Source organism: Chionomys nivalis, chromosome 11, assembly GCF_950005125.1.
Source record: "Chionomys nivalis chromosome 11, mChiNiv1.1, whole genome shotgun sequence".
NCBI lineage: Eukaryota > Metazoa > Chordata > Mammalia > Rodentia > Cricetidae > Chionomys > Chionomys nivalis.
The window spans coordinates 77,668,019-77,683,115 of NC_080096.1; the positions used below are offsets into that span (position 1 = coordinate 77,668,019).

At 40.9% G+C, this 15,097-nt stretch overlaps 1 pseudogene; it reads left to right on the forward strand.

Annotated features, from left to right (window-relative positions):
- Positions 1 to 3,847: 3,847 nt before the first annotated feature.
- LOC130884382 (uncharacterized) lies at positions 3,848 to 12,577 on the forward strand (annotated as a pseudogene).
- Positions 12,578 to 15,097: the final 2,520 nt, after the last annotated feature.

Sequence of the window (15,097 nt, forward strand, 5' to 3'; positions counted from 1 at the left end):
TCTCATTCTTAGGAATTGTTCTGCTTTCACATAAAAGTTTTTATCAAATTTTTACTTTCTACCTCTAAAAGAGAAAGCAAAAACATTGCCTTTCTCTGCCTAGATTATTTATCTTAACATGGCTTCCTCCAGTTCTATTCATTCCATTACATATGACAAGATTTTATTCTTATTTCTCATTGAATAGTGCTCCATTGTGCTTTACCTACCATGTTTTCTTTATCCTTTCATCCACTGATGGACATGTAGATGACTTCATATCTGGGTGTAATAGTAACATGAATATACAGGTGTCTCTATGGAATGCTGGCTTCTGTTCTTTTATATAGGTTACAATAGTGATTTAGCTATGCCACTTGATAGTTTGATTTTAGGCTTTTTGTTTGCTTGTTTGAAGAACCCATATAGTTACTTCAAATCTAATTAATGTTCTCCTCAAAATGATTGAAATGTTTCTCTTCACATCCTTTTGCTAGTTGGTTGATTTGCTTGGGTTTTTGTAGAAGTTTTGGTTTTGTTTATTTATTGTTATTTTACTTTAGTTTCATTTTTGACAATAGCCATGCTAAAAAGTATGAAATGCAATCTCAGCCTAGTTTTCATTCTTTGTTGCCTACTGTTACAAAAGACATTTTTATTTTTTCATTGAACTTCTGTGTTTATTTTGAAAAGTTTAGTTCAAAAGCCCCTTTTTTTCCTGTTTTTAATTGGGTGACCAAGATTTATTTATTCCTTTTTATTGTCATGAATATATTATTACATACCAATCTTTTGAAACATGAATCACTAGAACATACTTTCTCCAGTTTCTAGAGTGTCTCTTTATTTGTTCATTGTTTGCTTTCCTGAAGCTTTGGGTTTGATGTTATCCTTTCTACTAATTTTTTTAAATTTTACTTCTTATGCCAGGAGAGCCCTGTGCACATATAAAAATCCATTGTCTATGCCAATATCTTAAAGTATTTCCCTTATATTTTATTCCACTACTTTTAGAATTTTAAGTTTTAAGTAGGCATGATATTGATTGTATTGTATATGTCATCTCATTTCATTTCCTGAAAGCACACTGTAGTGTAATAGCTCAGCATACTGCAAAGATGCTGCTGAGCCCCATCAAAGCAATTCTCCATGCACTTGAGTGTAGGAAACCTCTGTGTACATTTTTGGAGCATTTCTCACCTCTCAGGAAATGCCAAGCATCTTGGCAAGGGTGAAACAGCCAAGCCAGATAAAGTTTGACAGCACAGACTCTACAACAAAGTACATATAGGTTTCCATATGACATCTTACTGGTTAATATTTACTGATAAAGTTATTTGGACAAATGAGAGCCCCTTCCTAAGCCTTGATTTTCTCTTTTGCTAAATGAGGACACTAAAGATACCCATCTCCAGGGTTTGACTACTAGGTTAAAAAACAAAAAAGATAATATGTATAAAACACCTAAGACTGTGCTTTGCATATGGTAACTTCTCAGAGACTGGAACATTTAGTATAAATAGACTTAATAATCTTTGTTATTAGTTCTGATATTTTATGGTTGGAGAAGAAACCCCTGTTTTGGAAAAAATAAAGGGTAAATGTCCTAAAACAGCTTACTAGTGATGATCATAATTGCTTAGCCTTTAAAAACACTGGAATGACATAAAACAGATTAAGTAGAACTCTTCCAAATGGCTACTCCTTTATTATCTTCTCCTTCATTTCCCCATTTTCCTATTATTATTATGGGCTATTGTGGGGTTGATACCGTTTCACAGCTGCTGCTACTGTCGCCAATTTATTACTGTCCCAAAGTCAGTATCATGGCATAAGAACAGACAGTTTTGACTTGGTTAAAAACCATGCCTCTCATTGTACTCCTAACATGAGAAAGAACAATGCTAGCTGAGACCTAAGAGGCCAGCTCAAGTCTCTTATGCCAGTGCACCTGATACAAGGGGTATTTACTTCTAGAGATTTTAAATTATCCCTACAGACAAACTCACATTTCCCTGGGGCAGGGAATAGCTCATCTTTTTGTACCTTTTCCTATCTAGAGTAACACTTTAAAAACGGAAAAAAAATCACCTATTTTCTGGAATGATAGCAGATTATTTCCAAGTAAATGTGTTCTCTTTAATTGCACTATCATCTCTAAGAAAGCACAACTGCCAGGTCATGACGCTTTGATTTTGAGGCATGAAGAACAGGGAAATGAGATATTGTGTCACTGCGTTACACAATCACCAGTAACATTCGAAGCAACGGAACACTTTTTACAGCAGGCACTCTGCAGCTCCGATGTTGCAATAGGCCAGAATGTTTGCCTACTTCTGAAAAGGGTGGAGTTGCTCAATTCCCAAAAAGTCTTTAAAACAAAACAAATGACTCACATTACTTCAAGTCTGGTTTAGAATTCCCTCAGTCAGTGTCGCAGACCCAGTTCAACACCACAGTAAGAACTCGCTCTTCCTCAATCTTGAGCCACTAATTAGTGGACTTAATGCTAAATCTATTCTTTTTCATGTCATGTTTTCTACATTTTATAACATTAGCACATCAAGAAAGTGTTAGCGTTTGTGAGTGAGTGACTACTTACCCCTAGCACTATGCATTTGAATAAGTACTCAATATAGTTTCCTTAACGGATGGGTTAGCAAATGAAAACGGTAGTGAGAAATGACTGTCAGTAACATGATATCAAACACTATTGGCAGCTACACAGATATTTATACTGTACTCTCTATTAGTGCTCTGCTATGAACATACTTCAGTTTATTTTTTTCTCACTTTTTTTTCTTTTCACGCATTCTGTTCTTTAGGTTAAGAACTCCCCTTCTTATTCTGTCATGGTCTACCTACAGAGCTAGCACTGAAGCATGTTCAGCTTTAAAACAATGTCCTCTATTATCATTATTTTCTTCCCCTACATCCTTCATGTTGTCATAGTACATGTGTGCACGTGTGTGTATGAGTGTGTAAATGATCTAAACTCTATAAAATTTAGGAAGCATAATTCTGACATGTATCTCTGCCTCCACATGTATGTTGTATGCATTTAGCAGCAAAGAAGCTAATCCATAAATGTTACACGACAGGAAGAGAGAAATGTAGAAAACCTTTGGAGGAAAATGAAAGCAAGAATTTTATATCAGTAAATTTCTCTGCTATCAAATCTGAAAGCAGATATTACTCCTATTTAGCAGTAACTATATATGAAATAAGCAAGGACCTGTTTGATTTCCAGTACTGGGTATATCCTTTCCAACACAAGGAAATAAAATGCATATTAATATTAGTTATCCTGTGAAACAAAGGTTACAGGAGTTCACAACAGAAAGAGAAGGGAAAGCACAAAGAAGGAACAAACACCAACAAATAGGGAAGATGGAATTAATCTTACTCTTGGGGTAAGGGTAATGGCAGGAAAAAAAAAAAGAGAAAGAGAAGTTAAAGAGACAAAGACAATGAATGATTACCAAACAAAAACTAACTTAGTGTCCAAAAGTGTGTAAAGAGGATCATAAACACGGTCCAAAAGGTAAGGTAATTGCCTCCAGGCCTGACAATTTGAATTCAATCCCTGGAAGTAATATGGTGGAAGAAGCAAATCAGTTCCCATAAAGTTGTAAGATTACTCTCTGGTCTCTACAGGTGGTTATGATCTACACATGAGTGTATGTGCACACATGCACACATATACACACACTAAATAAACAAGAAAAGGGAAAGGAAATACAAAGAAAAGAAGATGATGATGGCATGTGGCCAGAGAACATAACTAAACTTCTGGTTGTTGGAAGATGGAGCTGCCGGAGAAGAAAGAAGGGCAGAAACGAAAACACTGAACAGGTCAGGAGGTAGCATGACCAAGGACACAAGCCATAGCTCAGGAGGAACTTTGGAAGGGAAGCGCCTGTGAGCCCTGAAAGACAGGCTTTATGTGCACTTTAGATAACTTGGGCAATCATAGATGGCATTTTAAGACATAGCAGGAAGAAAAAAGGAACAGATCCCTCTGCTAACACCAGACTCCAATGGTGAAATTTATGCAGAGTTTACTCTGAACTGACAAGAATTCACAGATGGTGAGAGGCACCAGGGGTCGGATGGCACTTTCATAGCAAGCAGTGTATGCGCCTGCGATATATCACTTTAAATGCCAAATGTGGGAAACAAGAACTGCAAGTGTTACTCCAAGACATGCTCAGATTTAGGCAAACTGTTTTTCTCTCTTTAAGATTATTCAAAGTGACCGAGTATAAAAATTGCTAAACTATAAGATAATATTGTAAAAAAAATGGGGTAGATGATTAATTTACAAACTTTTTGAGTGCCTATACATGGTAGAAGGCATTCTCAGGATAATACATTTTGGCATTTCTTTTATGGCAGTCAAAATGCACTGTAATGAATTTTCTTGAATCCTCAGTTTTACTTGATTCTCAAAGCTACCATACCGTACAGTGTAGTTGTATAAACACTCTCACCCCGTAGACAAAGAAACAGAAAATGTGAGGAAGAGGTCCAGGAACTTGCCCTTGTCAAGAAGCAAACAAAGTATCACTGGTTGCTCCAGTTCATCAGCCAATCACCTTAATTTCTGCTTTCGTAGTATGTTGTCCAACACTCAACGGATCTTAGCTAAATCTTCTCCAGGAACTGAGAAAAGAGTGGAAATTTTTGATACTTAAATACTTCACCAATTAATGAAAGAGTCTTCTTTTAAAAAATAATTTATTAATTTAAAAATTTCTGTACATTGGTATTATACCTGTATGTATGCTTATGTGAGGATGTTCGATCCTCTGGAACTGGAGTTATAGACAGTTGTGAGCTGCTATGAAGGGGCTTGGAATTGAACAAAGGCACTTGGGAAAAACATCCAGTGACCTTAACCACTGAACTCTCTCTTCAGTCCCTGAAAGACTTTTCTATTCTTTGTACACTATCATTTGGTCCCAAATGCTAGGACCACAAGTTGGGCACAGCAAAACAGGCGCATGGCAGCTACTCTTCCAACTGTAGAACCGTATTGTAGGAATGAACATTTATTTCATTCTGGAATTTTTACAGATGAGATTGTCTTGAGGAGGTGAGCTCGCTAGAACAGAAACAGGAATGACTTGAACTTCAGCCCGTCATCTTAGAGTATGTTGCTTCTTTTTATTTGCCTCTTTCACTGGTAATACCTTCAAACATATTAAGCATCTGTATCTCTCCGATGCAGTTTTTTCTGCCCTCTAATAAGCTCACGTTACAACCACACATGTATTTTTTTAGAGGTCATTATTTACTAGTCATAAATCATGTAACTAGCTACAACAAGCATAGAACTATTAAAGAAAATTCACCCATAGTTTTTACAAGCAAACCACACCCTGCACACCAATGGTTGTACCTCAGTGTGATACTTAAGATTTGAAGGAGTCTTCCAGCAGCTAACCTGTATCCTGAACTCCAAAATTGTCAGCCCATAATTCAGTGGCAGGATAGGATACTCCTATACTTAGCAGTGCTGGCTCTCAGGCCACAGCCAATGCTGTAGAAATGATGAAGGATAAAACCTCAGCAGGGCCCTGCAGTGCGCTGAGCACAGCACTAACCAGAGATTCATCCCTGCAGTTCATTTCAAAAGTGCTCTTTGCAAGTAGTAAGTTTCTCCAGCAGGCATTTCCCTCTGGGGAGCCACAGTCTCCTCCAGAAGACTCGGGGTTGCTAGTTTAAAGACCAAAATGACTGCATTTTAGCTGTTAGCGCTCACTGCTTTACCTCCCCTCAACAGGAATGAAAGGGGATTCCTGTGAAGACTGACAATTACATAGCAAGTCTGTACAGGAGAGCCCCGTGTTTTCCAGAGAAAGCCATTTGTTGAATATTTATAAGTCAGTACCAAGTGTAATGTTCAGTTTGCAAATGGAAGGTAAGTTAGATGTGATGAGTTTGAGACTGATAAATCTGTAAATGAAATCTGTCAACAGATGTCTAGGATAGTTCATGATACACCATGGTATTCTTCTGATATAAGTCTTTGCTGTATCTCAGCTAGCAAGGGGGATGAAAAAGGCAACATACTATGTAGCAACAAAGAAAAATATGGCTGTCAGGTTATATATTACTTTTAACTGTGTGTAGAAAGATCAGATCAAAGAGAAGAGATTCTTTTTATTAGTCTTATCTGATAGGATTGAGAAGAATCAACTATACCATGTAAAAGAATGAAATAATCAGGTAAGTAAGACACTTCCTTTTTCTTAACAAAGATACTCGCATGCTTCATTCTGCTGTTCTTTCTTTGGCTTTCATGAAGCTTAGCAGTAAATCTCAAGAATAGAATCCATGGCCATGTTAAACATGGAACATTATCCTATTTCCTTTTAAAACAGCCATTCCTAGATACTTAAAAATTACATGTGGAATATTTTTAAAATACAGATTCCTAAAATCTGATTCTCAACCAAAATTTCTAGAAAAAGAAATAATAAATGCAGATATATACAAGTAGACATATATAACTAAATAAAGTCAAAATCATCAAATGATTCTTAAGTCTGGTGAACCTTGACAAATTCTTATTTTCATGATTCCCATTGTAAGATCTACTTTAAACCTCCTGATGTCCTTGGCAAAAATAAAACACAAATAAAGAATGGGAGATGTTGTGATAGACATTATTTTAACAGAGAAATACATACAAACTTAAATTGCATAATTTCTTCTACCTTTGAGGTCATGGAGCATCAAAGATTTTTTTAATCTTTGAAGAAGGACATTTTTTTCAGTCCTAAGGAAGGAGGTCAAGTTAGCTTCTCCAGGATGGATTCTTCACTTATTTCTATATAGTGCCTCCTATGAAATCCCTTGAGCAGAAAACTTATTTCTTATGGAAAATCTGAGAAGATCTTGAAGGCAAAGCTAATTCTCAGGGTTAGCAAAAATTGACCACACAATTCCATTTTTTTCTGGGTCCTAAAAAAATTAGAGAAACAAGGTTTGAGTAAAGAGACTTGCTGGATTACTTCAGGTCAGTCCTATCTTGTTAGTTGTAGGTGACAAAATATTGTTCGTGTAAGACAGGAATTCAAATTGACAACTGACTGGATTTGACTTAATTACATAGTGTGATAATTTCTTAGGTGCAAACAACAAGATCCTTTCTCCTAAACACAGGTTTAATTTTCAACAAAACACTTCTCATGTAAATACCACATTGTTTCTAAAGCCTTATTGTTATTCCTAGAATTGTTTGCAGCCTTTCAGAAGCACATTATTTTATAATTATAATCAAGACTATTAGAACAGGACAATTTGTGCCAAGAAAGCACGTTTACCTCAGACCCATCACTTAGCACCATCACAGGAGGTACCATCTTCATTTCCATAGAAATCAAGGAAAGTTGCACGTTCCACCTTTGAAACCTTCAATTTCTAGATGGTATGGGAGTTGCTGACCTTGTCCAAATGATTCTCTCATTACTGCTCTAACAACCTCCAGCAAAAAAGCTCAGAACACTGCAGCAGGGCATTGTGTGGTAGAAAATTCGCAGCCCTGGCAATCAGGCCAACTTGAATTTTGCCTCGTCCAACTGGACAATCAGTTCCTTGATCTCAGTTTCATTGTATGTGAAACGACAGTGTGTCTAAGAGCTGTACTAGAAGGCCATTTATGCAATTAAATTGAAACAGTCCCAGGTACATATCAAATATTTGGCAGATAGAATTTATCATTATGGTTATTAATACATTATAAGCAGTCTCTGGACATTCATTTCTACATTTTGGTCAAGTTCACTCTACCAAGATGCTATTGTGCATTTTATGTATTGGAACCTGGACTTCTAGGCTCTTTAGGGACTTTCAAGATATGGCCAGAATTATTGCTCACTTCCCATCATGAAAGACATTCTCAAGGAACTAGGTTTCTGCTTCATTAGAAATAAACAGTATTTGGCCTTTTTTCCATTATAAATTCTAGATACAGGGACTTTTGACTCTATGTCTTTCAGAAAAGTGACCCCCTTGCACTGTTTTTCCATTCTGTTTGAGAGATGACTCACTAGCTGAGACCATACATATGAGATCCAGAATCCCAGGCCACTAATTCACGCCAGGCTTGTGGTCTTTCTCATTCCTGCTAGGACCCTTTAATAAGGTAAATTAAGATCTATGCTGAGACTCTCCAGAACAATTTCTTTTCTTCATAGCAACCCTATGGTCTAATGGAGAATGACCCTTAATGCTTAGGTGAACAAACTGAAATTGGAGTATGAAACTTGTTCTAAATTACTTTTTGAAGATATAATAGAACCACAAATCAAATCTAGACCAACTCTTTGCATTTTCTAGAACTGTTAAGTAAAAGAAGGCAGTTTAGGATATGATTTAAAAATTTGCAACCTCCTTCTTCAGTAATAACTAGGATAGTTGATGGTGGTGAAAGACCCCAGCTTAGCTACTGTTATGCCATTTTGCAAGGCTTTCACACAAAAATGTAAGTTCAAGGTAAAGTCGGTACTCCTAAGCTGCCAAACAGGATACATCAGGCCTAGGAAGAAACAAAAAGTTCTGGGAAAAACTACATGTGTCCTAGATAGGGCCAAGTCAGCTATTATCAGATCTACGTATCCCCGAGGAGCTTGTCCCCAAGTGAACCCATCGCCTCATTCGAACTGACCAATGGGATCCCTGTAACCATTCATCTGCTTCTATATGCCTGCCTCTGCTGCCCTTTCCTATAAAAAGACCTTCTCCCAGACTGTGGCGTGCAAGTCCTCCGAAAGACTTTGCCGCCCACAGGTACCTGTGTACACCCAATAAACCTCTTGCTATTTACAGCCAGTGGTCTTGGACTGTTCCTTGGGTTCAGAGGTCTCCTCCTGAGGGAAGGTCCTCCCCGAGGGTCTTTCATTTGGTGCATTGGCCGAGAAAGTGAGACCCCCACCCAGGGACTACGGACTCATCACCGGGAGGTAAACTGGCCAGCGCCCTGTCTGTGTCTGTGTCTGTCTGAGTCTTTTGCGGTTCTGTCACTCAGTAAGATTCAATCAGATCTATCAGTATCTGGCGGGCCAGGGAAGGAGCTGACGAGCTCGAACTTCCCCCCTGCAGCCCTGGAAGACGTTCCAAGGGTGTCTGGAGCCTTTGGGGCTCAATCTGTAGCTGGAGGACACTCCAGTATCCGAAGGGGCTAAGAGTGACCAGGTCACTCCTCTAGTTCCCAGGAGGCATGACCTCCATCTGAATCTGTAATGCTGCGCAGCTTCTGATTTTGGGTTTGGTTTTGGCTTTTTGTGTCTTTGTTTTTATGTCCTTTGTTTTTGTATATCTGTTTGTACTCGAGTCTAAATCTGGTACCATGGGACAATTGTTAACAACCCCTTTAAGTCTCACTTTAGATCACTGGCCTGATGTCCGGGACCGAGCAAGCAATCACTCGAAGTGCAAAAGAAGAAATGGGTTTATGATAAGTAAAGATCTTTTCCTACTCTACAGTCTTGTTATACAAAAGTTTCTCAGTTTAGGAGATCTAATTGTTTCTCCCGATGTTTGTGCCATTGAAACTATGTTTGAGATATGGCAAAGTATACTTCTAATTTTTTTTGCAAGGCAGACTTGAAACTCAAGAGGAGGATAACTTATAAACTTTTAATTAGATATTCAATGGTTAAAGCCCTGGTTGTAATTTTTTTATGGGAGATATTGAGCCGCTAGATAAAATTCTTAGAAAAAAAAAACCAATGAGCCAATTTCCAATAGAGAATTTTAAAAAGCTGCCTAACAGGTACTCAAGCAGGTAAAGTATACAATAATCAACAAGTACAGTATATTAATTATGATTCAGCTATGGCTAAACTTTCCCAGTTTCGCCAATTATGATATTAAACTTTTAATTTAAAACAGTAGCCTGTCTGGTACAAAAGGCCAGAATAACGATCTTTTCCCAGGTGATCATTGCTACAATTCACACAACTGTATTTTGCTAATGTTATAATTAAAAATCCCTTAAAGGATATTATGCTAAATTTTACAAATGGCTCTTCCAATGGAAGAACTGCATATATGGTTAATAATAATAATTTTAAAAAATTATGGAGCGTACCAAGGCTCCTTTAAAGCAACTTACAAAAGCTGCAAACAGATCCTGATACAAATGGATCTGACATGATGATGTCGTAACTGCAAACACCCCGTAAAGGAGTTCCAAAAGCGAGTTGGAGAAGAGTCCTTGATCCATCTTCCCTGCTCCCGCAGAGAGAAATGCCTGGTAATGGGGTCTGCTACATCGCCCTGAGGGTGTCATTCTGCCTCCAAAGAGTCCAAGGAGACCCCACTGGGATGGTTGCCAAGACATGCTTCCGGTGGCTGGGTCCAGCTTGCCTCGCCCAGGAGTCCCACCTGCCCTGAGACACTTGGGAGCTAAGATGCAGACTAAACATCTGACTGTTTTAATCTTTGGGACACAGAACTCATTTTGCTTAAAATATTAACCCTTTTTCACTTAAGAAGGGGGGAAAATTGGGGTTTTAACTGTTGCTCAGAGACTGGAACTGATGGTATTTAATAACAAGGTCTGTCATTGTACTCTTACTGGAATTGACCTGATGATATTTGTAACTGCTTATAGATGTTGGAGAAAGTTTGACACACCCTGTAAAATATTTGGATTTAATGCATATGTTAAAAATTTTTAGGTTGTGACCCCTTCTCTAACCTTACTAACACACTTCACCCCCGCCTGTTCTTCCCCTGGACCCTGAATCTCCCCCCATAGACCTCCTATCGGAGGAACCTCCTCCATACGCAGGATTAAATAGCCCAGAGGGACCTGAAGCATCGATGGCCGAGGGGCCCCCTCACCTATGGCTGGCCGACAGAGGGACAGACGCAAGCTGCCGCCTGATTCCACCTCCCACGCCCTTCCCCTCTGAGATGGTTCGAATGGGCAGCAATAGTACTGGCCATTCTCAGCTTCTGATCTCTATAACTGGAAACAGCATAACCCTTCCTTTTCCAAAAACCCAGTGGCGCTGACTAATCTAATAGAGTCTATTTTAGTCACCCACCAGCCAACCTGGGATGATTGCCAACAGCTCTTGCAGGCTCTGATGACCTCGGAGGAAAAACAATCTTTTTGGAGGTGCGGAAGAATGTCTTGGGCGACAATGGATGCCCCACCCAGCTGCCGAACGAGGTTGATGCAGCTTTTCCCTTGACCCACCCTAATTGGGACTTTACCACACTCACAGGTAGGGGACACCTACGTCTTTACCGCCAGTTGCTCATAGCGGGTCTCCGAGGGGCAGCACGCCACCCCACTAATTTGGCTCAGGTAAAGCAAGTGATACAAGGGAATGAGGAAACTCCCTCGGCATTTTTAGAGAGACTTAAAGAAGCTTATAGGATGTATACTCCCTATGACCCAGGGGAACCGAGGCAGGCCACTAGCATTTCAATGTCCTTTATTTGACAGTCCAGTCCGGATATCAGAAGTAAATTACAGAGACTGGAAGGTCTGCAGGGATATACAATACAGGATCTGCTGAAGGAGGCAAAGAGAGAGGCAGAGAGGTAAAGGGGAGAGAGAGAAGGAAAGGAGAATTTGCAAATATATTTAGAGGAGCAACCAGTAAGTGAGAGATGGGCCTGAAGAAGGAAGAAAAGTTATGGCAGAGAATGAAAAAGGATCAGGAGGAAAGAGACATGAAAAAGAATAAAGAATTAAGCAGGCTGCTGGCTACTATAGTTCAAGGACAAGAAAGAAAGGGAGGTAGGGTGAGAGAATGGAAGGGGGCCAAAATGGACAGGGACCAATGCGCCTATTGCAAGAAAAGAGGCTCTTGGACCAGGGCATCCTCATCCCCTGCCGGTCACCATGGAACACCCCCCTCTTACCGGTAAAGAAGCTGGGGACTGGGGACTACCGGCCAATGCAGGATCTGAGGGAGGTTAACAAAAGATGGAGGACATACACCCCACGGTCCCCAACCCTTACAATCTATTAAGTACTCTACCATCATCCCACGTTTGGTACACCGTATTGGACTTAAAGGATGCTTTCTTCTGCTTGCGGTTGCATCCTGAGAGCCAGTCCCTTTTTGCCTTTGAATGGAAGGACCCAGATCTTGGACTTTCAGGTCAATTGACCTGGACCAGGCTCCCCAAGGGGTTCAAGAATAGCCCGACCCTCTTTGATGAGGCCTTACACCGGGACTTGGCAGACTTTTGGGTTCAGTACCCCGCCCTGATATTGCTCCAATATGTTGATGACCTCCTTCTGGTGGGCGCCTCAGAAAAGGAATGTCAGGAGGGCACAAAAGCCCTCCTACAGACATTGGGACAATTAGGATATCAGGCATCAGTCAAAAAGGCTCAAATATGTCAGAAACAAGTCATTTACCTATGTTATCAATTGAAAGATGGACAGAGATGGCGGACCGAGGCGCACAAACAGACTATCACTAACATCCTTGCCCCCCCCCCCCCGGGACCCCCGCCAGCTGCGGGAGTTTCTGGGAACAGCCTCTGGGTCCCAGGATTTGCAGAAATGGCTGCTCCCCTATATCCTTTGACCAAGCAAGGGGTGATGTTCATCTGAATAAAGGAGCACCAGGAGGCTTTCAACAATATCAAAAAGGCTTTGCTAACCTCACCTGCATTGGGCCTTCCAGACATTACCAAGCCCTTCGAACTGTTTATAGATGAAAAGCAGGGATATGCCAAGGGGGTCCTGACCCAGAGACCGGGCCCCTGAAAGTATCCTGTGGCCTATTTGTCCAAGAAACTCGACCCAGTAGCGTCAGGATGGCCGCCCTGTCTACCGATGGTAGCAGTTTCCTGGAAAATGGGGAGCAGAGAGCAGGGGCAGCAGTAACCACGGAAACAGAGGTAATTTGGGCTGAAGCCCTACCAGCGGGCACCTCAGCCCAAAAAGCAGAACTCATCGCATTGACCCAGGCACTCCAGATGGCAGAAGGTAAGAAACTTAATGTCTATACGGACAGTCGATACACCTTTGCCACTGCCCATATACATGGGGAAATTTACCGAAGGCGAGGGCTGCTGACCTCAGAGGGAAAAAAATTAAAAATAAGACTGAAATCTTGACACTACTCAAAGCCCTATTTCTGCCCCAAAAACTGAATATTATGCACTGTCCTGGCCACCAAAAGGGCCACAGCCCGGAGGCAAAAGGAAATCGATTGGCGGATGCTGCAGCCAAGGAGGCTGCCCTAAAAACAATCAGCACCTCCTGAGCCTTTCCTCTGACCGATTCAGAAAATTCAAGGCCGTTCCGATGTCCACTGCCCTATAGTCAAGAAGACACCGACCTCCTAAAGAAAATGGGGGCCACCTATGACCCCAAAGAACAACATTGGGTCTTCAAGGGTAAGACTGTTATGCCAATGAGACATACTTATGAGCTGATAAAATACCTGCACAAGTTGACCCATTTAGGACCAAAGAAGATGAAAACCTTACTGGAACGACAGGAAACTGGCCCCTACCTCCTAAACAGAGATGGGGCCCTACAAAAGGTATCTGATGAACGTAAAGCCTGTGCTCAAGTAAATGCAGGCAAGACTAAGCTTGGGCCAGGGGTCCGGGTACAGGGACATCGTCCTGATGTACACTGAGAGATTGACTTTACAGAAGTTAATCCCGGCCTCTATGGATATAAGTACCTCTTGATGTTCATAGACACGTTTTCAGGATGGATAGAAGCTTTCCCCACCAAACATGAAACTGCAAAGGTGGTGACCAAGAAACTCCTGGAAAAAAAAATCTTTCCCAGGTATGGGATGCCCCAGGTCCTGGGTACTGATAACGGGCCTGCCTTTGTCTCCCAGGTAAGTCAGTTGATAGCCAAGCTTTTGGGAATTGAATGGAAATTATATTATGCATATAGACCCCAAAGTTCAGGACAGGTAGAGCGCATAAATAGAACAATTAAGGAGACTTTGTCCAAATTAACACTTGCAACTGGCTCTAGAGACTGGGTATTCCTCTTGCCATTGGCTTTATATAGGGCCCGCAACACTCCAGGCCCCCATGGATTGACTCCCTTTGAGATACTGTACAGGGTCCCATCCCCATTCATAAACTTCTTTGACTCAAATATTGCTGATTTTGCTAACAGCCCTTCTCTGGAAGCTCATTTGCAGGCTTTGCAGATTATGCAAAGAGAGGTCTGGAAGCCACTCGCTGCAGCTTACCGAGACCAACTGAACCAGCCTATGATACCGCATCCTTTCCAGATAGGAGACACTGTATGGGTCCACAGACACCAGACTAAGAACTTGGAACCTCGATGGAAAGGCCCTTACACCATCCTCCTAAACACCCCACGTCCAACCAAGCCTTATGTATCCAAACGCAGGCTATCCGTCATCCAGGCCCTAGTCTTAACCCATGAATACCAAAGGCTAAGACAACAGAAAACTGAGATTCCATAATTATCTTGAGTAAAAGATTTAACTCAATGCTAAAAGAAAATGGGGAAATGAAAGACCCCAGCTTAGCTGCTGTTATGCCATTTTGCAAGGCTTTCACACAAAAATGTAAATTCAAGGTAAAGTCGGTACTCCTAGGCTGCCAAACAGGATACATCAGGCCTAGGAGGAAACAAAAAATTCTGGGAAAAACTACATGTGCCCTAGATAGGGCCAAGTCAGCTATTATCAGATCTACGTATCCCCGAGGAGCTTGTCTCCAAGTGAACCCATCGCCTCATTCGAACTGACCAATGAGATCCCTGTAACCATCCATCTGCTTCTATATGCCTGCCTCCGTTGCCCTTTTCCTATAAAAAGACCTTCTCCCAGACTGTGGCGCACAAGTCCTCCGAAAGACTTTGCCGCCCACAGGTACCTGTGTACACCCAATAAACCTCTTGCTATTTACAGCCAGTGGTCTCAGTCTGTTCCTTGGGTTCAGGGGTCTCCTCCTGAGATGAAGGAAGGTCCTCCCCGAGGGTCTTCCAGTGGGAATATATAAGTCAAATCCTCTAACCATTTAATTTTCAGTGCATCTACAAAATAGATTGCATGCATTATAGGTATGAAGCTGAGATGCTTTGAATCCCTTAATCTGATAAAGCTAAAAGATAGTACAAGCA